We start from the raw sequence: 22,882 nt of genomic DNA on the forward strand, positions 1-22,882 counted from the left end.
TCCTGCTCTTACTGTTGCCGATTGCCGCGCACAAAAACATGGCCTTCGAGATAAGTTTCCGGTAACGCGGAGAAGCTGCCGGTAGGAGGTGCGAATTCGATGTAGCCGTCGAAGTAGTGACCGCGCAGAAGCACATTTTATTGCAAAGCGCATTTGTGCCGTCACCGTGGACGTCGCTTTGAGGTTCCGTGTAAAGTCTAAACACTGCTACATCGTCGCCGTACGCTGTTTGTGCGAGTGAAAGCTTGCTGGGGTCAGCAGACCCAATCTCGAGCGCGCGAGGGAGAAAGAGGGTGGGGGGGGGGGCGGAAGCGCGCTTCCGCGCTAGGCACGGTGGGGGAGGCGAGAAAGGGAGGCGTTGACTTCGGTGGCGTCCGCCGTGTCTTGAAAGCGATCTGCGATGTTGAAAAAGTGTGCGCCCGCACGGGCTTATCTTCAAAGCGAACTGCAGACAAGGTCAATATCTTGGGTTTCTTCGTCGAAGCACTCATCCTTGGAATGTCACACCAGGTACTGGATGCGTGGACGCGCGTCGTTTCGCACAAGCGCGAGGCGACGGAAACGAAGAGCGAGCGACACGATGGCGTCGTAGCGTCGTATAGTGTCACCTAGTGTCAGGTTAGTGAAGTGAAGCGCAGAGACTTGCGCAGTATCCAAAGAGTGGCGCTGCCGGCGCGTTGAATAAAAACAGATTTTTTTTCTTTCGGCATTATCAACTAGAAAAGGAGTGCCGGCTTGGCGGGCTAGGCCAGCTGCAGCAAGCGGCAGGATTAGGTTTGAATGAAGGGAGGGGGAAAGATCACGCCCGCGGCGGCAAGATAGCCGGGTCGCAACACTCCAATTGCTAGTAGATACAGCGTTCGACCGCTGGCGCCACGCTGCGCCGCTCGCGCGTACCGCGTTTCTAGGTGGATTCTTTCGCTACAGTGTACTTCTAGTACACTGTACTTTCGCCGAGGGTACAGTGTACTAGAATACCTTGGGTAGTGGAAAGAGCGCGCGGCGCGGCCTATGGGAGAGCGGTATACAAAAATGCAAGATAAAGAACATGTATAGTATACCTGATTAAATCAAGCAGGCTAGGTGACTATTTGTCGCCGCCCCGTTTCAAAGGGGATGCCAATAGATCATCATCATCATCATCATCATCGAGGAGATCGCGGCCACAGTAGCGGCTGTCAGTGAGGTTGCGGACGCAGTTTCTGCGTCTTTTACCGCGTTTCCGACACGCTAGATTTTCTTGCGCTATCGCAAAATCTATTTTAACACCTTCTTCTGATTTCCACTATCTTTGTTTACCGTAGAACAATAATCGGTGTCAGATTCCTTTACAAAATTGAGATGCCATATACCGCCTCTAAATTTTTACTTACACAGGTCTGGTCTCGCTGTGTCACCTCTATGTTCTTTTTGCAATGCACCTGAATTCATTGATCAGTTATTTTTTTCCTCTTGTGCCACCAAACATGATACTTATTAGCGCAAAACTCGAAATAAGACAACAGCGAAAGACGAGAGGAAAGGAAAGACGAGCGCTGCAGTAAACACCAACTCGCCCAACAAGAAGTTAATCTGTTGTGCCACCGAATTTTAAGACTGATAAAACACTTAGAAATTTCATTTCGAAAGACTAACCTCGCCAACGATTCTCTTTTTTTGGGGTGACTTCACTGGGACACAGCCACAAGGATGCTTTTCTTGGAGTTTACAATTTCATAAGAGGCACAAAAAGAGTACCTTGCTGGATTTCTAGAATTATGAATTATTCCTATTATTTACCTTTTTTATGTCAAAATTATTTTACCTTAAAATTCTTTATGGTATTTTTCTAATTTCTGTTATACAAATTTAGTTTTTGTTTAAATTCTAATAAACATATATAGTTGAAATCACCGGATTCTTGGCATCCCCCGTAGTGGGTATGAGCCAACAATAGGGAGATGAGATGAGGTTGCAAGAGCCGCTACACGGATTTCGTGAGCTAAATGAACGGACGTTGTCGTTGTTTAAAGCCCCGAAAGACGAAGCCCAACGAAATCAGTGGAATAGGAATTTGCACCGCAAAGACAAATAGGCCACACTCGGAAACGTCGGCGGTTTGCGACTAGCCGACTACCCGTCTGTACTTCATTGAAAGGTTTTTTTTTTCTGGCGCTGGGTGCCAGAAACCGGAAACTGCTAACTACCTAAAGCTAAGCCGCTGCACATGAGCGTGCTTGCTTGGTTTTCAGGGAACCTTACTCCGTTCCTTTAAACTTTCGCGTGAACAGTTTACGCACACCAGCTTTGAACAAATTGTGTTGTGATTATACCTGGTGCACATCCCTAGCAAAAATTCTAATACAAAAACTAATAGCCTATTAGGTTATTGACACTAATACAGTCTATTAGGTTTATTAGTGTATTAGTCTAATAGACATTGGTGTATTAGTCTAATAGGCCTATTAGTGTATTAGTCTAGTAGGTCTATTAGTGTATTAGTCTAATAGGCCTATTAGTGTTAGTCTAATAGGCCTATTAGTGTTAGTCTAATAAGTCTATTGCTGTGAAAGAAAATGTTGCAATGCACCAGATAACGAAAAACAGGTAAAATTTCTAAAAGCATTTATTAGCACAGCATATCTTTTTACAGATTCCTCTTTCGAGATCTTCGTCAGGTCAGCAATCTTGATTGAGAGAGCTTTTCGTTGACTTCGACCAGAGGACGTCCTTTTGATGAAGTGGTTAAAAAAACCTGGGTACAAAAATACACACATATAGAAACAGTTGAAAGCAGGGGTGCTAGTTCTACCACGAAACGTTTAAGCTGGCAATATTTGCTTCCAAATTAGAATAAATGGGGCTCGGCAATATTTTAGGACAGTTGATATATGCTAGCTCAAAATATTTATAACAAACAATGACGTTACCTGTCGTGACAGGACAATTACAAAGCACACAAAATCAACATAAGATGTATGTTCCATCGAAACTGTAGACAGATATAAGGAACTCTAGACAGAAATCTTGCACAGCGTTGTCGGAAACAGGCATGTTATTGCTGCAACGCACACAGCTATCGGCCCGACAGCACTGTACTTACGTCCACCGTCAGGATTTAAAAAAAAAAGAAGAAAACGCTTCATACTGTACTACAGAGGCATAAATAAGAAGTATAATTACCTCGAAATGGCAAATCGGCGCCGGGGAAAACGCTGCACATCGATGCACGCTGATAGATCCACAAAGCCGCGAAGGACAGGGGTAAAACAGTTGCCTTGCGTTGTTTTGAAGTATTAACAGCATCCATAGATAAAACTATCCAAATATATTACTGCACGAATGAGATTGCGCAGGCGCTAACACCACGGTTCCTTAAAAACACATCGTTCATTCACTAACACGCACGCCTCGCGTGACGCCTCGCTAGAGTGTACTAGTACACTCTAGCCTCGCCTTGACATGGCGGCCGCCATTGCACACGTGCTGTGCGCAACTACGCCTGACTACGGTCGCAGTTTTATATCCTTCCCAACCGCCGTGTTCCCTTCTCTGCGATACTGCTCTTTGATGTCAATAAATATTACGGCCTTTTATATGCGGTATCAAGTCAGTAATTTAGGTTAAAAGTTTATACATGTACTTTTTGCGCACTTCAACAGAAAATACGACACTAACGAAACTTCAGCCGCAAACAAATATGGTTGCTGCTATTGCCGTGGCGTAAGCTGACCGGGCAGCGCGATTCTGCCTTGCAGATTACAGCTGCTAATTCGGGTTTTTTTTTTTTTTTTCATGGGGAAGTATTCGCTGTGCTGTAAACACTAGCTGTTTCCTCAACGACTCATCGCGACGAGGTTCAGTGAAGCAAAATTGGCAAGACCATGTTGGCGCACGTCGCTTTTGTGTATGTCGCCGAGAGATGGCCAGTTTCACTAGCTTAGTGCGCTGAAACTAATGCAAACGTGCGAACGCAGTCTGCTGCACATTTATACAGCAGGCCTGATTTTTAATTATTCAGTGATTAAATAGAAACACCTGTCCATGCAAGCAAGGGGTCCGCTAGTCTATTTTTTTCATCAACTTTCACCAGCAAACACGAGCTGTGGAATCCAGCAATACATGTTGTATCAGACCAGCAACAATCTGCATAAGACTAATAGGACCTATTAGTCTAACAGAGATACTAGTAGACACACAACACTGTTTGCATAAGACTAATACAGGGCCTATTGGTCTTATAGGTAAATCAGTACGACTAATAGAAATTTCTATTGGTCTAATACAAAACTGTATTAGACCAATACAAACTTCTAATAAATTTCTATTAGTCTAATACAAAACTAATACAACTAATACAAAACTCTATTAGACTAATACAAACTTCTATTAGAATTTTTGCTAGGGATGTCTTGAACCAGCGGATTTAAATAAACAGTTGGTCTGTAAAAAATGTTTTTTCCCTTCAATTTTGCATTTTATATGCTTCAGTATTAATAGAAACGATAGCTTCATCTTGTGTTTGAGGAACAAGAGAAAACCGTAACAAAAGAGGAGAGGTTTGCCACTCCAGGGACAAAACATTACGCCGCCGTGGTGGCGTAGGGGCTTTGGTATTGCGCTGCTAAGCCCGCGGTTGCGGGATCGAATACCGGCCGTGGCGGACGCATTTCGATGGGGGCGAAATGCAAAAGCACCCTTGTACCGTTCATTGAGTGCACGTTAAGGAACCCCAGGTGGTCTAAATTAACCCGGAGTCCCCACTACGGCGTGCCTCATAATGATATCGCGATTTAATTTAAAATTTACTCCAAAATATGAAAAAAGAAACGCGCAGAACACCTGGAATTGCTGTCTGTTAGTGCCGCAAAGGCGCGTGCCTGTGATAATTAAGAGAACCGGCGGGAGTACGAAGTGCCCGGAGCGTGCACTCGTGACGTGATGTATGCATCTCACAGGGGCTGTTCGTATTAACACGCCAGTAAATTGACGCAGACGTCGCCGTTCCACGCAAGATCTCCTAAGACGACTTCTTACTGTATGCGCGAAGCTTCACGCACTTCGTGCCTTGGCGCCGTCTCCTCAGCGGAGGTAATCTGACGAAAGCTTAGCCCTGCTGAAGTCATATTGCTTTGATTAATTCGCTCATAAGCTATCAATGACATTTGCAGCGCGAGTACTATGCATAACTGCAGTAATAATAAAAGAAAACTTCCGTGCTTGCGGCTGCCTGACCGCTTTCGAGCGCTTGCTGGTGCTCGGATGGATGGATGGATGGATGGATGGATGAGGCTGAACCCTTTAAATCGGGCGGTGGCATACGCCACCTAGCCATGGCTATTAACATAATTTGTACTTTGTGGTGGGTGGGTGAAATTTCACCCCTGCCTTAATTTTATCCACCAATCAGATAACCTCTGTTTGGTTATTTCTACCCGCTTAAAGTCTATTTTGCCTTCACTGTCCCTAAACCCCAATGCTTTGAAAAAATCAGCCCCGTTGCCTTGCACTGTAGGGTTAAGCCCCTTACAGAAAAGTATGAGGTGTTCAGCCGTTTCCTCTTCTTCTCCACACGCACAACACAACGTGTCTATACCTTGGTACTTGACTCGGTACATCTTAGTCCGCAATACTCCCGTCCTGGCTTCAAACAACAAAGAGCTTCCCCTAGAATTATCGTAGATATTTTCTTTGGAAATTTCTTGCTTGAAAGTTCGGTATGTGCCCAGTGCTGATTTCGTCCGCATCCCTGTTTTCCACAGACCCCTCTCTGTTTCCTTAACCTTTTTCTTAACCGCTGTTTCCTTGTTTGCACCCCCCCTGCAGTCCAAATATTTGATTGACAGTTTTCTGGTCAGCTTCCTCCATTTTGTATCAACATTCCTCATGTACAAATAACTGAAAACTCTCCTTGCCCACCGCTTTTCTGCCATCTCTCTCAATCGCTCCTCAAATTCTATCTTGCTGCTGGCTTCCCTGCCCTCGAATGACGCGTCCATCCCATGTCACCCTGTACCCCCTGATTTGGTGTATTTCCGTGTGCTCCCAGAGCCAGTCTACCTACCCCTCGCTGCTTAACTTCCAACCTTGCTCGAACCTCTGATCTCATGCACAGGACCGCATTGCCGAAAGTCAAACTAGGGACCATCACCCCTTTCCAAATCCCTCTCACCACTTCGTACCTATTAATTGTAATTCCACAGTGTCCTATTTTTCATCACAGCTGCATTTCTGCTACCTTTAGCCGTCACATATTTTTCATGTTCCGTTAGGTACTCAGCCCCATTGTTTATCCACACTCCAAGATATTTGTACTTATCCACCACCTCCAGCGTAACCTCCTGTATCCTATGCTCGCTGCCCTGATTATCATTAAAAGTCATGACTGCCGATTTTTCTTTACTAAACTTCAAACCTAAGCTATCTCCCTCTTTACCACAGATGTCCATTAATCTTAATGGACATTAATCCATTAATCCATTTAAAAGATTTCTTACTCCATCTTCCACCTCTAGAGTGCCCAGTATGTCCCACAAATCCTTTTGGATTTGTGTACAGTGTACTAGAAGAGTTGTAGTGCGCTCACAACGCGGCAGAGCTTGACGCACTTCGTGTCGCCGCCGACAGGTGGCGCGGTTCGCCGCGTCACCTGAAACTTTCCTACGCGTCGCGGTAAAACAGCTATCGCGTGTTGCTGTTTTCGCCGTATAAAAGGAAAATGCACGACGTGCAGCGCACGAAAGTTCTTTTGGTGCACCTTCGCAGTGTGCAGCGAAATAAATTATTATTGCGGCTATCTACAGAGGGTTGGCGATGTTTTGAGCCGGAGGCACGGATGAACTAGCCTTGCTATTCATGCTGTTCTGCTAAAGGCTTGATATACGGCCGCTGCAGTCACGGTAGCAAGAGGCACTCGAGTTTTTTCTGCAGCTGATCGATAAAATGGTCAGTGTGGTTTCGCCAAAACGACCGCGCATCCATGTTTCCAGCACCACCGCGCCGAATTTAACCATATCACTTCGTTTTTTTTTTTCGCAGGTAATTAAGGCGTGCAGTGTCTTAGACATTTTCACGTTGCCCCATCTATTCACGAAATTAAATATTTAGGTATCACTGCTGCACAATTTAAGCTGGTTAGCTGGTTATTTATGTATTACAGCTTTCGTAACGTTAATGCGACATGAAATCGAAAGGATGAAAATACCAGGTACACCCGTGAGCAAAAGTATATACAGACTACAGGGTCGCCGAAAAAACTCAATTTCTTTGTAATTAACATGCATAAACTGAAATTGACGAGTACACTTTAAAGCTCGCAATGGCCAAGTTTGGACTGCAGTCCTCAATTTCAAGTTGCATTCGCAGGTAGTTGAAAACAAATCAGCTTTATCGTGCAATCCCTGGTCCGTATACTTTTTTTTGCTCACGGGTGTACATTTATGCAATAACAATGTTTATTTAGAACGAAATAAAGAATGATCCCGGAAGCGACGGGAGCAGCCGGTGAAAACTCCGAATAGCTACTGTCTAGTGCGCTTCGGCTTTTCTTCGCGGGTGCTTCGTCCCTTTCACACCTTTTCCTTTTGTTCCTGGGCTTCGGTGTCGTCTTCGTCACGCACTGTGGTAAATTCGGAAGAATCGTGGGAACAGCGTTTTCTGATAGCAGTGGCAATTGTCACGAGGAATTCACACCTCTTTGCATTCTATAAGGCGCACAGGTCCCTAATTATGAATTGCGGTTCGAAGTGTAAATCACAGACCCGTAAGATTCCTCCAGTGTCTTATCTGCAGATTTGAGTAAAGCGTCAAGCACAGAGCAAGCAGAGAGGATACTACTGAAAACGCCGGCGGGACTTGCAGTCGAGAGCCGACAACGTCGATATTAAGTGGTTAGTTTTCAGAAAGGAAAGGTTGGCGCTATCTTCTGCAGCCCTTGATCGAGAACGGTCAACGTCGCGATCCAACAGAACGTACTCCGTACCAAGCGAGGGAAGTTTTCAGGAGAAACTGGCGGCAGCGCCTCTGGCGGGCGCCGGAGCAGTCGACACTGAGTGCGCCGCGGCGACGCGGCGCAGGGATACGGCAGTGAGCACACTGCCCCTATTCTAGTACACTGTAGATTTGTGGGACATACTCGGTTAGGAGCCGCTGGCGCCACCTGGTAGCGTTAACGTCAAGTGCCTCACGCGCTGCCCGCCGCTCTTTCCACTACCCAAGTATTAGAGAGGCTAGAAGGCTTCTAGCCTCTATACAGAGGCTAGAACCCTTCTAGCCTCTATACAAGTATTCTAGCACACTCTAACGGGACCTCCATATAGCCGCCATGTTGCACAGTGTAGCCAGACGCGGCCAGTTTTCGCAGCGCCCCCTGCAGTTCATTTGAGTTGCGAATAGCGTGCCCAACGCAAAACCCAAACGCAGTTAGCGGCTCGCGCATGCGCAGTGGTGTCGACGCTATTTCTTTGGGGCCCCAAAACGTTTGGGGCCCCTATTCTAAAACTCCCTAATGTAGCAGTCATATGTAGCAGACATAGTTACATGCTCGTTGCACCACTGCAGATATGGTATTCTAATTGCATTCTTATGTGCTATGTTTATGCGTTTATGCTTTTATTAGTCACGTGCTATTTATACTTTTTTATTAGTCCCTCAATCTGCAAAGCCTAAATCCCCGCATGGAAAACACGCAATGGGCTGGTCTGAGTTCTTTCGGCGGGCACTGTAGAGTTGCCCTTGAGAAATAAATTGTCGTCTAGGAAATAAGCTCTTTGAATAAGTTTGCGCGAATGAAGATGACGTAAAATGTATTTGAGATGACCGTCATGAGTATACAAGCACAGGGAACGACAGCGAACAAACGGAAACACTGCAGAAGGCGCCTTTACAGCGCCCAAACGGCAGCAGACGACAGGCGAGAGTCCGTGCCCTGACGTCACGCGAGCGGCGCTCGCAGCGCCCCTGTAGGTCGTTCTCGGGGCTAATAGCCAGGGTACAGTGTACTAGTATTCTAGTACACTCTAGCCAGGGCCAGCACCCTCTCAAATGGCCACAGAGGGCGAGAAAATCGACCGCACGGCGCTGCTAATAAACCAAGCATAGTGCGTCGTCAAAAAGTTGCCTCGGTGAGTGCCGTAGCCTCCCGCTAGAGGCGCCGTAGTATGCGCAATTTCAGTGTACAAACTTTCTCCCACAAGAATCGAAGCGTTTTTATTACATGACAAAGAGTACAAAATTATTATTCCTAAGTATATATTGCACTCTTGAGTACTCACTCTCCTTTTGTTTTTGCCATATTATAAATGCAAAATAACGTTCAGCATCATCGACCTCCCTCGTGACCTCTGACCAGAAGCCTGGTTAGCCAGCTGGTCAATATATCTTTTTTTTTTTCTTTTTTTCGAGTCTGCCGAAAACTTCTTTTGACCACAAAACCGAATAATCCTTTTGTAAATTGAAGTGAAAGTACTGAATTGAATGTATTAAATAGCTGCACGCATGATAATTCACCCATATTTTGTACTTGTTGGTTTCAATGTTCTGGCTGTTCAGTTTGGTTTACCTTAGGGCATTTATTTTGCAGTAGTGAAGTGGTGCATCACGTTTCTGCAGAAAAAGAATGCATCAGTTCTAATAGCTTTATGTCTTTCATGCCTTTGCTTGTGGAACCAGCAGTGTGATCTTTTCTGGTGTATAAATTAGTGTTAAAATGTTCTCACTTGTGACCCTAATAATACTTACGGTGGTGACACGCATTGTAGTTATGCAGACAAATTTTATGGACACTACCAATATTTAAATAACATGCTGCTGAAGCACCCTAGAACAAACAGTGTACATACAACGAAAAGATGCAACACACCAAGGAAAAGACAGGCAAAAGGAAAGAGCGTCACTCACAACTAACTTTATTCTGAGAAAACATCACAATATATAGCCAAGCCACACATGCTCGGCAAGGTTCCGCGCATCACACCACCCTAGATGAGTCAATAGGAAACGTGCTATAGTTTAAAAAGCATCTAAAAAATTCAAACTCAGTGCAGCACAACACCACTGACATATCGCTAATGCAGATATTTTTTTTCTTCTTATGTAATATGCCTCCAGCATTTCTTGTGCCAGCACCTCATTGCTTCTACCAAGAATGCTGATCTTCTTAAATCTTGCCTTACATTTACAGGATTTGCAGTGCACAGGTAAATGTGTCAAAAGGTTATTCTTAATCGAAAGTGCATGCTCTCTAGCTCTGTCGTTAACACATCGGCATGTTTGGCAGATGTAAACCCTGCCGCAGCTGAGCGGAATTTCATAAACCACACCCACCGCACAGGTGACGTGGGGATTTACATGCCTCTTGCCACATATAGATGGCATGGGCGCTTTTGAAATCCGCGGGCACAGGCCTGACGACTTCCTTGATGCAGAGAGGACCACTGGGACATTGTACTTATTCCCTACCTTCTTTAAGGTTGTGCGCAACCTTATGTACGTGAGGTACAACTTTTGGCCTAGTTTCCAGCGGTTGCCGTTCCTTCTTTTTTCGTTTTTCGTCTTTTCGTTGTATGAATGAAGCATGTACCAACTAGCCCAACAACAAGTTTTATTAAAAACAGTGTACATTTGCATGTGTTCTGCAGTCACAAACCGTTACAATATATATGTACGTCACAGCTTTTTGCATTTCATATTGCCAAATTGTGTTTTTTCAATTTCTGATGCAGTCAAAATTTCTGTTCCAGACATCCAGTAAAGAAGACGGCACCAGTGTTAAGCAAGCAACACACTACACACGTTAATTAAAGAGAAGCTACTGCTTGCTACAAGGACATCCTGTGGACTTTTACTGCTACTACTAGGTAAAAAACACTGCATTCAGAAATAAATATGCTTGATATATGCTGTAATGGCTTGCTAGTCTTGAGATACATTGTCATTTGTTTGTAGTGGATGATATGAATGTTTGTTCATATTTATGGTGCAGCATAATTGGTTCAAGCATAGAAAACACTACATGTGTTACTGTTCTGCCCCAACAGAGTCTGCACCAAGCATATCTTCATCCTTATCACAGCTACCCCCGTCTACACCAGCAGGTGGGGGCTGGAGCCGAATTTGCAAGGCTTTTACACCACGAACAAAGAAGTGTATCCAGAAGTATTTGGATGAGATATCAAGTCTATGGAGGACTGTGTCAAGACTGAAAAGAGCCTCAGCCATCATTCCATTCACACGGATATTGGCCGAGTCATGCAGGTACCTCAACAAAAGAAATTCTTAATGTTCAGATGCGCCTGCAACCTCTGAACAAGCATGGACGCTGGCCAAAAGAGTTCCGTCAATTTGCCCTTCCTTAATCAGCTTTCTGGCCTTGTCAAATTCAATTTGTGCCGAGTATAAGTTTTTTCTATGAATGCAAGCATTTTCATTCCCCATTCTTGCTAGAGATCATTCTCCTTCCTTACCCAAACATAAAGGTGAACCGATTCTTTGCTCACACTTAATGCCCGTCATTGTCTATTAGCATAACATCTTTGTAGCAGTATCTTCTACTGTGCGTTGCCATGCTAAATTCCTATCCTGAAATAACGGATGCGGCATTGGCATGTGTCTTGCAATAACCTTTGCACTGTGTGCTATGTAGCATTTCACTTTTGTTAATGTTTTCGGCCTTCAGTGCTTGCAGAACAGAGTGGCTTCTTTCTTGAATGCAAGCTTCCCATTTTTAATTCCAATTCCAATCCAATTCCCATATTTAATTCCTAGTCTAGTTCAGGATTGCATTTCTTGCTCAGTAGCCTTGGTTTTTGCGCAAGCTACACTGAAGTGATTGATTGCAGAATCTGGTTGCAGGTCGTGGTCGCTGTGTACATTTCTCGGATTTGGGGGGCCTGGCAAGTTGCATTGGGAAGCAGTCTCTCGAGGTAAGCACCTGCTCCTGCAGTCCGCACAGCGACATAGACTCCCAATTTACCCGCACCATGATTGGTGCTCCCCATTCCGTCCTTTCCTGCTACAGCCGTGCGCAAGTTTTGCTTGTGGCCTTCGTTTGCCGCAATTTGGCGTCAACAGACCAGCATAATGCTTACATGGTCCGAAGTGTATGAAGTTCATAGCTACATGGGTGGAAAGGCCCACAAAAGTGCCTGCCGAAGGTGATGCCCAAGAAACCGACTTGTCCATATTGAGACAAAGTGGGGCACCAAGTGTGAGCCACATATTAGCAGCACCCGAAAGAAAACAAACGTGCAGGCTGGAAAGGAGTTAACGGTAAATTGCTGGGTAGTCCATGTCGCTGTGTCGGGTGCGGCAGCAGGTGCCTCCATCACCCGATTGCATCGCAATGCAAGTTGCTCTTTTTCAACGACGACTGTCTATGCAGACAGGTGGGAGAGACTGTCCTGACAATCTGCTTGCACTGCTGGTTGTCGCTAGTTACCAGATCACCATGTTTGACGAAGGCAAGCACTATGCCTCTAGTCAGATGGCTGAATGTGCCGAATGGGACAAATGTGCGCTAATGCTCACTGTTGTCAAGTGGATCTTACCCAATGTATAGTGTATAGTCTGAACCTTATGTTAGACGTAGGCTGAAGTGATTTGATTGCACAGTCTCGTTTCAACGCTGTCCTACTTGGTCATGGCTGCAGTGTTACATTTCTCGGATGTGGTGGCCTGGTCAGTTGCATTGGGCAACAGTCTCTCGAGGTAAGCATCTGCTCCAGCACTCCACACAACGACATAGACTCCCTATTTACACATAGCATGATTGGTGCTCGATGTTCATCCTTTCCTGCTGCAGCTGTGGGAGTTATGCTTGTGGCCTTCGTCGGCCGCAATTTGGTGTGAGCGGAGACCAGCATACATGCTTACATGCTCCAAAGTGTATGAGGTTCATAGCCACGTTGGTCGCAAGGCACCAAGGGTAAGTGACCCATTAGCAGCCCCGAACAACAAAAAGAAACGTGCAGGCAGGCAAGGAGTTAACACTAAAATATTGGGTAGTCGATGTTGCAGTGTTGGCTGCTGGCAGCAGTCAGCCAAATTCTTCGCAATGCAAGTTGCTTATCTTCAACAATGACTGTGGGACATGCTGCCCAATCTGTTTGTGTTGCTTGTCGCTTGTTACCAAACCACCATGTGCCACGACAGCAAGTACTGTGCCTGTAGTCGAACTGCTGCACGTGCCCAAGTGACCCATGTACGTCATTCCTCACTGTTACCATGTGGATCTTAGCCATTGTATGGTGTATTGACAGACCCTTATGTGGCGATTGATTGCAGAATCTCATTTTTCTGTTATCTCACTTGCTTATGGTTGCTGTGTTACATTTCTTGGATGTGGTGGCTTGGTCAGTTGCTTTGGGAAGGAGTCTCTCGAAGTAAGCACCTGTTCATGCAGTCCGTGCAGCGACATAGACTCCCAATTTACACGCACCGTGATTGGTGCTCCCCGTTTCGTCCTTTCCTGCTGCAGCCATGGGCAAATTGTGCTTGTGGGCTTCCTGAGCCGCAATTTGGCATACGTGCTTACATGGTCGGAAGTGTATAAAGTTGATAGCCACCTGGGTGGAAAGGCCCACAAAAGTGGCTGCCGAAGGTGATGCCCACGAAACCGACTTGTCCATATTGAGAGGGCATCGAGTGTCAGCGACATATTAGCGGCCCCGATAGACAAAACACGTGCAGGTTGGAAATGAGGCAATTAATGCGAAAACGCAGGTATAGTTCATGTTGCTGTGTTGGGTGCAGCAGCAGATGCCTGCGTCACCCGATTGCTTCGGTATGCAAGTTGCTAATCTTCAACAGTGACTGTCAGTGCAAGGAGTTGCACTCTGCTGGTTGTCACCCGTTACAGGACCGCCATGTGTGACTGACAAAAGTGGGCAGTTTATGAGCTCGCGTTGATTGTTTCAGCGTATCTTGACATGCAAATTTTATTGCTGCTCTTATACAAGAAGGTGCACTGTCTGTCTTCTGCTAATAAAGTCGCACATCCTGTTCACTCACTTGTGGCTTGTTTGTATGGGCGTCCGTAGGAGGCTCTTTGGTCTCAGATGGCGAATACTAGTACAACCATCATTCTTCACGCCGGCGATGGATCGCAGTGTGATAAAAATTTTTTGCAGGTAACTATGATTGGAACACTTTCGTGAATGTGTCCAGCATCTAGCACCACTTGCTCAGGTGTGCTACCCACGTGGGCAGGACAGAAAAACCCGTGTGCTAAAACAAAATTTATTGATGGAGTTGAAATACATGCATCGTTGACTATACGAAGCAGAATACAAGTGAATGGTAAACAGGATAAAATAGAATGTGTGGGCGAGACACCTGCAATGATATACAGAGAAAGGGTTCGTATATATGAAGCAAGAACTAAATACAAATAAACGCACAATTTTAAAAAGCTTTATTAACAACCATTCAAACAAAATTCAAAGCCCATTACAGGTAAAACAGGGTGGATGCCAGGCGGAGGCAGTGCTCGCCGTGCAGTGAGTGGCCAGCCAGGAAAGCCAGCTTGTGCGCATACTGGCAGGGTGCCGGCACGCGGATGGTGCCGGGCCAGTTGAAGTACAGGTGGGTCAGCTTGTACGACAACTGCTGCATGTGGTCTGGCTTGAGGCCCGTCGTGTCATAGATGACGTTGTAGCGCGTCGGGGCCACGGTGCCCTGGCGGACACTCTGCGACACCACGAAGTAGTCATAGCACTCGGGGTGCGTCACCTTTGTGTTGACCACGGTGCCGGGCGGTGGGTTGACATAGTCCCCCACTTTGCACGTGTGAGAAGCGCGTGGTGATACGCTTGGTCACCACCACAAAGGCCAGCTTTGGGATCTTGCCCGGGAAGAACACATTGAGTGAGTCGATGATCTGTTCAATTTCCCACTCTCGTACCTGCGTGTGAAGGCAGAGAGGAGAACAATTAAAGGGGGCGGGATGCAATGGCCGCTCCCAAGCTGCAACATTATGTTGCTACCAAAAAAGCCACTTCTTACACGGAAGTAGCTCTGTTATTATATCCAATATTTGTTAGAAGCATGTATCGTAAATAATGGAACATATAGGCAGACTTTTTTTAGAAGAAAGCAGAAAAAAATTGTGGAAACTTGGTGTTCCTGCAAAGAATGAAAAAATTTTTTAAAAGTTGCCTGTGGCAGATAGCACAATTCTAGTACTTGAGCGGGTCCACTTGAAGAGAAAGACATTACTTGCACATGAAATCAAAATGCCTAATAGTCTTATTAAAACAAATTACTAATTAAGTTGTGAACAAATTATCATACAACACATATTGCATTTTACAAAATGTAGCCGGTGAGACTGCAAGGCATGTCCACCTGAAATGAATTCTGTGGTTGAAACCATTTTCGAGATATTCACCATCAAAGTTGTGATAAAAATGCACTCTTGCTCCACTTATTTATAGGAAAACGCCATCTTATGCATTGAAGAAAGTAAATGGACCGCCAATGTATCTCTTCACAAAGTTTGCGAATTATTATCTCGAAGCTGCTGTCATCCAGTTCCAGCTACAACTTCTAAATTGTAATTTGTGCCTTAAGGCAAATAGCAAAAACCGAAATAATGATCTTTTGTTGACAAGTAAATTCTGCATTTTTATTTCTCATGCAAGTAATGTCAGCCTCTTCAAGTGGACCAGCTTGAGGACCAGAATTGTGCTTTCTGCCACAGGTGATTTTTTTGAAATTGCTTCAAATCTTCAAGACACAGTACAGCGGTCTGCAAAAGGGAGAGGGAGGATACTTGCAATGGTCCATACCAAGATGGAACATGACGTCATTATAACACAGTCACTTTTGATACAAAAGTACTTTCGTTTTATCCAATATTTGTTACCAGTATTGTAGTATACAGGGAAACCTCGGTACTACAGACACCACATTAACGAACTTTTCAGATTAACAAACTTCTCGGAAATCCACTGCTGACTGCTTATAGCTTTACTGTAAAAGTATTTTAGTACTATAACTTCAAAATACCAAACTTTACAGAATAACGATCGTTACTCAGTTTCCATGTCATGTTAACAACGCCTCAGTACTGTAAACTATTCCAAACTCTGGGAATTCTCAGATTTCCATGTATCCTTTATGGCAGCAGGCAGACGACAATGCGGAGAAAGTGGATGCATGGGTTTGGAAAACCTGAGGTGGCACCAGAGGAATAAAACGCTGAAAAGGACACTTCTTTATTGATTATTATTTTTAATTTTTCATGTGCAGAGGCGGCGGAGCATCAGGTTTTGCACATGAGAACATGTCAGCAAAAGACGTGTTGCCAAGTGTCACCCAGACAAGCGTTGCCTAGCAACAGAGACACGTCTCTTCCTTCTTTTGCCTTTCTTTCTGCGCACGCCTCTTTCTTTCGTGCTTCTTTCTGCAGCCATACCAGATACATGCACAGAAATATGTAATCTTCGTGCTTGCGGGGATGCCACACGGTCGCATTTTCCAGATGGTGTCATTTACAGGCGCATGCATTTTGGAATAGTTCAGGTGTCTGCCTCAATCGAGACAAGTTGTGGTTGGCAAGGGATGTGAAGAATAAACAAAACAAAAAGAAACATTACGCTTTATAGGCAACATGGAGCTTCTTCATTGTCGGTGGTTTTCTCGGCCTCCGCGTCTCTTTTGCACGAGCCATTCTACATACGGTGCGGTGGTGGTGCACGGTGGCGAAGTCTAGGGAAAATAGCAACAGCACCGGCCGAGATCTAAAAGCAACGTTTTCATAGATAGCTCAATGGCGATAGCAGATAAACTGATGGGTTGATAAGTGGAATGGTTAATTTTAGGGCTTTCACTATAATGACCTTTCAGAATAATGAACAATTTGCAGTGGTCCCCCGCAATTTGTTATGTTGCGATTTCACTTTTGTTCGACACTGATATCGGTCTGAAACATTTTATATTTGATTACTTTGTTGTATTTAACTTTGACTGCAGTAAGAGGAGCCAGATCTGGTCGATTTCCCACCGGCACCTGTGCATGTGGAGAAGGGCAGAAGACATGATGGCTCAATGGGAAAAAAGGAGAAGGGAGGCAGCCTTCATTCTTTATGAAGTACTCGATATCATAGCTTCAGACACGTGCCTTTGTCTCAGCTAGCTAGAATTGAGTTACCATAAGCCATGGTGGGTGCTGACAAATGCGATGAGACAGAACTACTTGGATCATTCAGCTTGTACGAGAGTCGGCATTGGACAAAGGTGGGACATGTAGAACAGAAAATTGAATGCGAATGTGCCAATGTAACATACAGTTTAACCTTGTTCATACGTTGTGGGAAAAAGCGTGAGAAAAGATGTATGAACTGGCAAAATGTTGACAACCTGAGACATGCCCTGAGCTGGTGGAGCTCAAGCAGCCCGAGACACGCGCAGCCGTTCTTGTAGCTTCGCAAGCCAATGTTTGCACTCCTCGAATGAGATCCGGGTCAACAGCTTCTTCGAGCAGGGCATTTTGGTAGGAAGTTTTGACATGGCCACTCGGCGAGAATCACTGCGGCATAAAATGCTGACGCCTATCGAGCTAGTGAGGCCCGTTTGACCTCAACAAAAAGTGCATGCTGTCGTTTTGCTAATGCAGGGTGTTTTAAGATGGCGAGAAACCAAAATGAACCGGAATACGATGGCTACGATGCCACAAGAGCAAAACACGACGCTCACTTTGCATCGCTTGCAGCGGGGAATGCCGACGCGCTTGGGTTATCGACTATTAAACCTGTGCAGTGCGCTTCCAACGGCACTATGCTGCCCGTGCTGTGAAACCGAGAGGTGAAGATGCTTATCAGAATAAGGTTGATGGCGACAGCCGTGAATACGGCGTGCAGCGACTCGTAAGAAGATTTCCTGGTACCGGAATAGGAATCCGAGTACACGCCAGCGTTTTCATGTGAGACTGGTGGGCAAGTACTGCAGGAAAGCTGTGGCGGCGTGCAGCTACTGTTCTCAATCGTGTGGTCCTCGCATCTATTTTTGTTTACTTGGGATCTAGTGGCTCGAAAATGTATCATATGATGAGAGTCTAGCGATGTACAGAACGTTAGCGCCAAAAGATTGTGTTTTCCGAGAACGTATAAGCCAGTAAAACAAAAGCATAATAGTATCAGGTAATTGCGTTCTTGATCACGAACATTGGTGCAAGGAAATCGTACGTAATGGGAATGTATCAACGAGGTTTTATTGTACTCGCACTATTAACAAATAAAGCACTTCCTAATGCTGTTTCTAGCCCGAAAAGTTACACGATGTTGCTAATTTTTAAAGAATGTGTTTCAAATTTATGACAACCTGTTTTCCTTTATTCTCTTAAGGGGGGACGTGGCTTTCATATCTGTACTGTTATGTTAATGACCGATCCGAGAAAGCATGCCTAAAAAGTGTAATGTTATTTAAGTGAATATTTCTCATGTGCAAAGTGGAGCAGCATAGTTGAACAGCAAACAATGAAGCAACATTGAGAATGACCCAACTCATTGCTGCAATGAAAACAAAAAATAAAGAAGTATCTATGTTAACAGGAATGGTTGGGAAATAGCTAAATTCAGTACAGATTAGCTTAAAAATGCAGCAGCTATATTCATCTTTGTTTTAAAGGGCCCCGTCATAAGGTAAGGCCATTGCAAACACACAAGTGTGGCACATAGATGACGTGGTGCCAATTGCATGGGCAACGTATCAAACAGCTGCACGTCGTAAAAACAGCTAAAAAATATAAACAGAAGCACATGCACCCTTTCTCGAGGAAGGCCCACTGCCAGCTAATGAGTCAAGGTCATGCCGCTACACAAAAATGCCGCTTTACAAAATACACTGCCTGCAATGTCACCGATTGTGGCATGTGACATCGGTAAATCGTCCAATACACAAGGCTCCAATACTGCCATTGGGAGTGTACCGCACAGCAAAGTGGGGAAGAGAATAAAAAAGTCACAGTTTTGCCCAAAAGGCGAAGCATCAATTCCAATAGCAATCTAGTGGACAGCTATACAAAGCAAGGACAGTGGTTTTATCAGCCGTATATACTTGTAAACAAGGCATACTAAGTAAATTAACAAGCATGGTGTCACGCGTGCACAAGCAAACATGAACACATCACACTTGATGGCGGGAAATAACTCTCAAATAGCTAGCGTGAGCAAACACGGCAGCAGTAGCGAGCAAAGTGACCTTCAGGCTGTTGCCTATTGCTTCAACAGAAACTGAGCGCCGAGAACACACAGCACGCACAAAGCCACGAGCCGCCGACGCCCCTATAGATCGACTCTGCCCCAGAAGTATATTGCTCTCAAGATAAGGCCGTGCGCAGCCGCCACATATGCAGTTAAAGCCAGAGTAGAATGACCCCCCCCCTCTCCCATTCACGATGCCTCGCAACGGAAGACGGCACGTTAGCAGCCCGCTTTCCTCACTTTTGCGCAGGTGCAGTTGAACCGCGATCATCGGCTCCTCGCGCACACTTTTACTCGCACATAGAGCACAGCATATGATGGGCCGCGATGATTTTATCACCCGTGGACTTTATACAGAACCTCACGCCAACGGCAGAAATGCACCTGGGCCAGTATTTTGTAGCGATGCCTTTCCGGTAATAATGCCTTTTCGCGCTTATCGCACTTTGTAAGTAGTCAGAGCGAGAGTCCGCTCGCATTATCAACGGGATCAGCCGGCCGTGAGCGGTGGATGATAAGACTAGTATAGAATAAGTCATAAGGCATCGCTACAAAATTGCGGCCCTGGAGTGTCCACTCACAATAATAAATAAATTGAAAAATGAAAGGAGGCACTGTTTGCAACATAGATGTCACACGGTTATGTGACTGCAATATGGGATGAGACAAGGAAGAAATGCTGTTTGCGGAGTCGATGCAGGAGAGAGCGTGATAATAGCAGTGAAGCTCACCTCCTGGCAGTATGGTGATGCGACATTCCAATTTGTCCCACCTCGTCCTAATAAATACCCAATGTAAAAAGTTATTTCCATCAAATGCTCCCTAGACAGCACTTTCCAACGAGGCCTGGCGAGGGCCCTTTGAGCACACATAAAAAAACCTGAAACTTCAAATGCAACTTCAAATTCTCAAGCGTGTGAATGCGGTACAACACTACCAGGCCTAGATACTATTATGCACGTGCATAAATAACAATGAAAGCAGACGAGGGCCACGACTGCCACAGTAGCTTAATGGCAGACCACTAAACACATAATTGATTTACTTTATTCATACCTCAAGGGTCCCGGAGGAACATCACGTGATGGTTAGACAATGATAGCAGTGGTTCTTGTTTGACATGTCGTGTACTGACCTGTGATGTCAGCGTTAAATGTCGAATGCGTAATGTGATGTAATGTAGCCTAACAAGTGTGTGATGTGCAAAATTTGGGTTTAGCCCCAACCCGTGTGTATGGCAGTCCACACACTTGTGAAACAACAGGAAAAAGGCAATGATGCCTGACTAGGACCTATCCTCCATATATATATATATATATATATATACATTATGTGCACAAATAACACTTTATGAAATAATGCGAGCCATGAACACTCACCAGTTTAATGCAGGGAATTATCTTGGCAAGAATTTTTTTCTTTTTCAGATTGCTAAGATTTACAATCTCTTATCAGTTCTTCTAGGCATTTATTATTCTTTAGAAAACATAATTTCATAACATTGTTTGATGACCGTAATTAGTCCTTACTTTAAGTCTGCAGGGGGAATGTCGAACTATATATAAAAAACGGCAAAAAAGCAAACAAATACAGTCTAGTGCAACAAGATGGCGTATCACGCTAGTTGGTGAATGTTCCTAATGGTGTCTAATAAAAAAATTTCAGCTGTGAAGCACTGTGGTGTCTGCTCTTTCCGTTATCTTTTTTTTCGCGTGTGTGCTGGTCCACTTCAAGATCTATTACGAATATCACAGATTCGCTCACCTGTGGTATCTGGCCATCAGAGACACCACCCCTGAAGAAGATGATGCGCTCTGGCGCAGAGCCCGAGTTGACCTGCATGTACTTGAGCAGCGCATCCTGCAGCAGGAGGCCCAGTGAGCTGCCCAGCTCCTGGTGCGTGGCATGGAACGCAACGCGAGAGTACCAGCGCGTCATGTTTTGGTTCATACTGGCTACAAAGGCACCAGCCGAGCGCTTGCGCAAGCTTGAGTCGTGGTAGGTGTCGTAGCCAACCACCATTGTGTTGGCCAGAGGGATCTCCAGGCACCAGGCTTCACCACCCAGCTTGCAGTTCAGCTGAATGGCCACCTTGGTGGCCACCGAGCGCATGTTACGGCGGTTGCCGATGGTCCGTGCCAGGATCACCTGCAGGGTGACACAGCTTAGCATTGCTGGCGTGAGCCATCATGTCTATCAATAAATCGCTATCAAGAAAATTGCTACCATTCTTCTATTTCTCTTTCACAGGTGTGTTCAAATCAATAGGTCTCAATATCTGCCACTTCATCCACCAGATCGTACGTCACAATACCTTCACAATGCACTCGGTTTCATGCGTATACACGGTCAAACGCAAGCATTTTGTTGCACATTGGAACAATCTTCTGAACCACAAGCATCCATATCGAACTGCGAAACATTTCGCAATAATTCGAATACGATGTACTTTTAATATTGTATAATGACGTTTCAGAGCACTATAACTGTGTTTGTTACCTTTGCATTTATTACTCCCTTACTGAATGCCCTTCAATGGGCATGTAAGATATGGTGAATAAATAAATAAATAAATATGCAAGGACATAACAGTTCTGCCCACCGTTGCCTAGAATGTCATCCGCGCTTCAGGGCCAGAAAAGCACTGCTGCAATTTTTCAATACTGAGCTCTGCGACTGCCTGTGATTGTTCGGTGAACACTAATGTATGCACATGTGCATCAATCCTTCCTTTCCTCTCCTTTTCTGCCTGCTTCCCCCTCTCCCCAGTGTAGGGTAGCAAACCAGGTGCAACCTGGTTGACCTGTATTTCCTTTTTTCCCTCTTTCTCTCTCTCACCCCAATGCCTTATTGGATTTTAAAGATGCAGTTTATAACCTCGTTACATTATACTTACAACTTTCTGCGGCAATGAATAAAAATTAACATAGGGAAATGCCAGTAGATGGGAAGGAAACTATGAAAAAAAGAAAAAAAAAACAAAGCCCAGACCACACGTATGTTTGCTGGCGCATGCAAGCTCGTTGCTTGCGTGCCTTGTATTTGCTGCACCTCGCGAAGAGTACCAGTTTGCATCTACAAGAGATGCACACCAAAGCGTGCCCACTTGGCTCACTGACAAATGTTTTAACAGACATCGTCTTGTACTTTGTTACTGACAGTCCTTGAAAAGGCTGAAATATTGATAAACACAAGTGTTTCATTTTTAGAGGCATTAATTAAGAGGCAAAAGGGAAAGAAAAATATGCACATCCCATGTACTCTGGGAATCTATGTAAGTCAAGCTTTCTGTGCTGTTTGCATTCATTGACGCTATCTGGCAGTGATGTTGATGGCACTTGACCGTCGTGATGTGATGTGAAATGCTACCTTGCCTGCACCACTTGTGTCTCTTGTGCGCCATTGTTCGTAGCCAGCGAAAAGGTTAGCATTGTCATTGGCTCACACAGCACTATCACATCGTAGCACAAGTGTTGATATCTAAACGGCCGTTTGCGTAGTGTTGTCCTGACGCTGATAGAATGGTAAGCAAGGGCATGTGAATGAAGAAGTACGAAACGTAGTGCTGAACGTTGATTGTCTGAATTCCCCTTGCAAAAATGCGACCGATTGCACCACCAGTTCTCGAAGTTGTTAATGGTGTGTTGGAGATGCAGTTCACGAGGTGCACACTGCAGACCTCTTGCATAAACGTTTGCAGCCGT

The 22,882-nt window shown here is 45.0% G+C and overlaps 1 pseudogene; it reads right to left on the bottom strand.

Annotated features, from left to right (window-relative positions):
* Nucleotides 1–14,276: 14,276 nt before the first annotated feature.
* The window catches only part of LOC119447839 (piwi-like protein 1), a 52,206-nt pseudogene continuing 43,600 nt past the window's right edge, over nt 14,277–22,882 (bottom strand).

The sequence above is a fragment of the Dermacentor silvarum genome, chromosome 1 (genome assembly GCF_013339745.2).
Source record: "Dermacentor silvarum isolate Dsil-2018 chromosome 1, BIME_Dsil_1.4, whole genome shotgun sequence".
In the NCBI taxonomy this organism is placed as follows: domain Eukaryota; kingdom Metazoa; phylum Arthropoda; class Arachnida; order Ixodida; family Ixodidae; genus Dermacentor; species Dermacentor silvarum.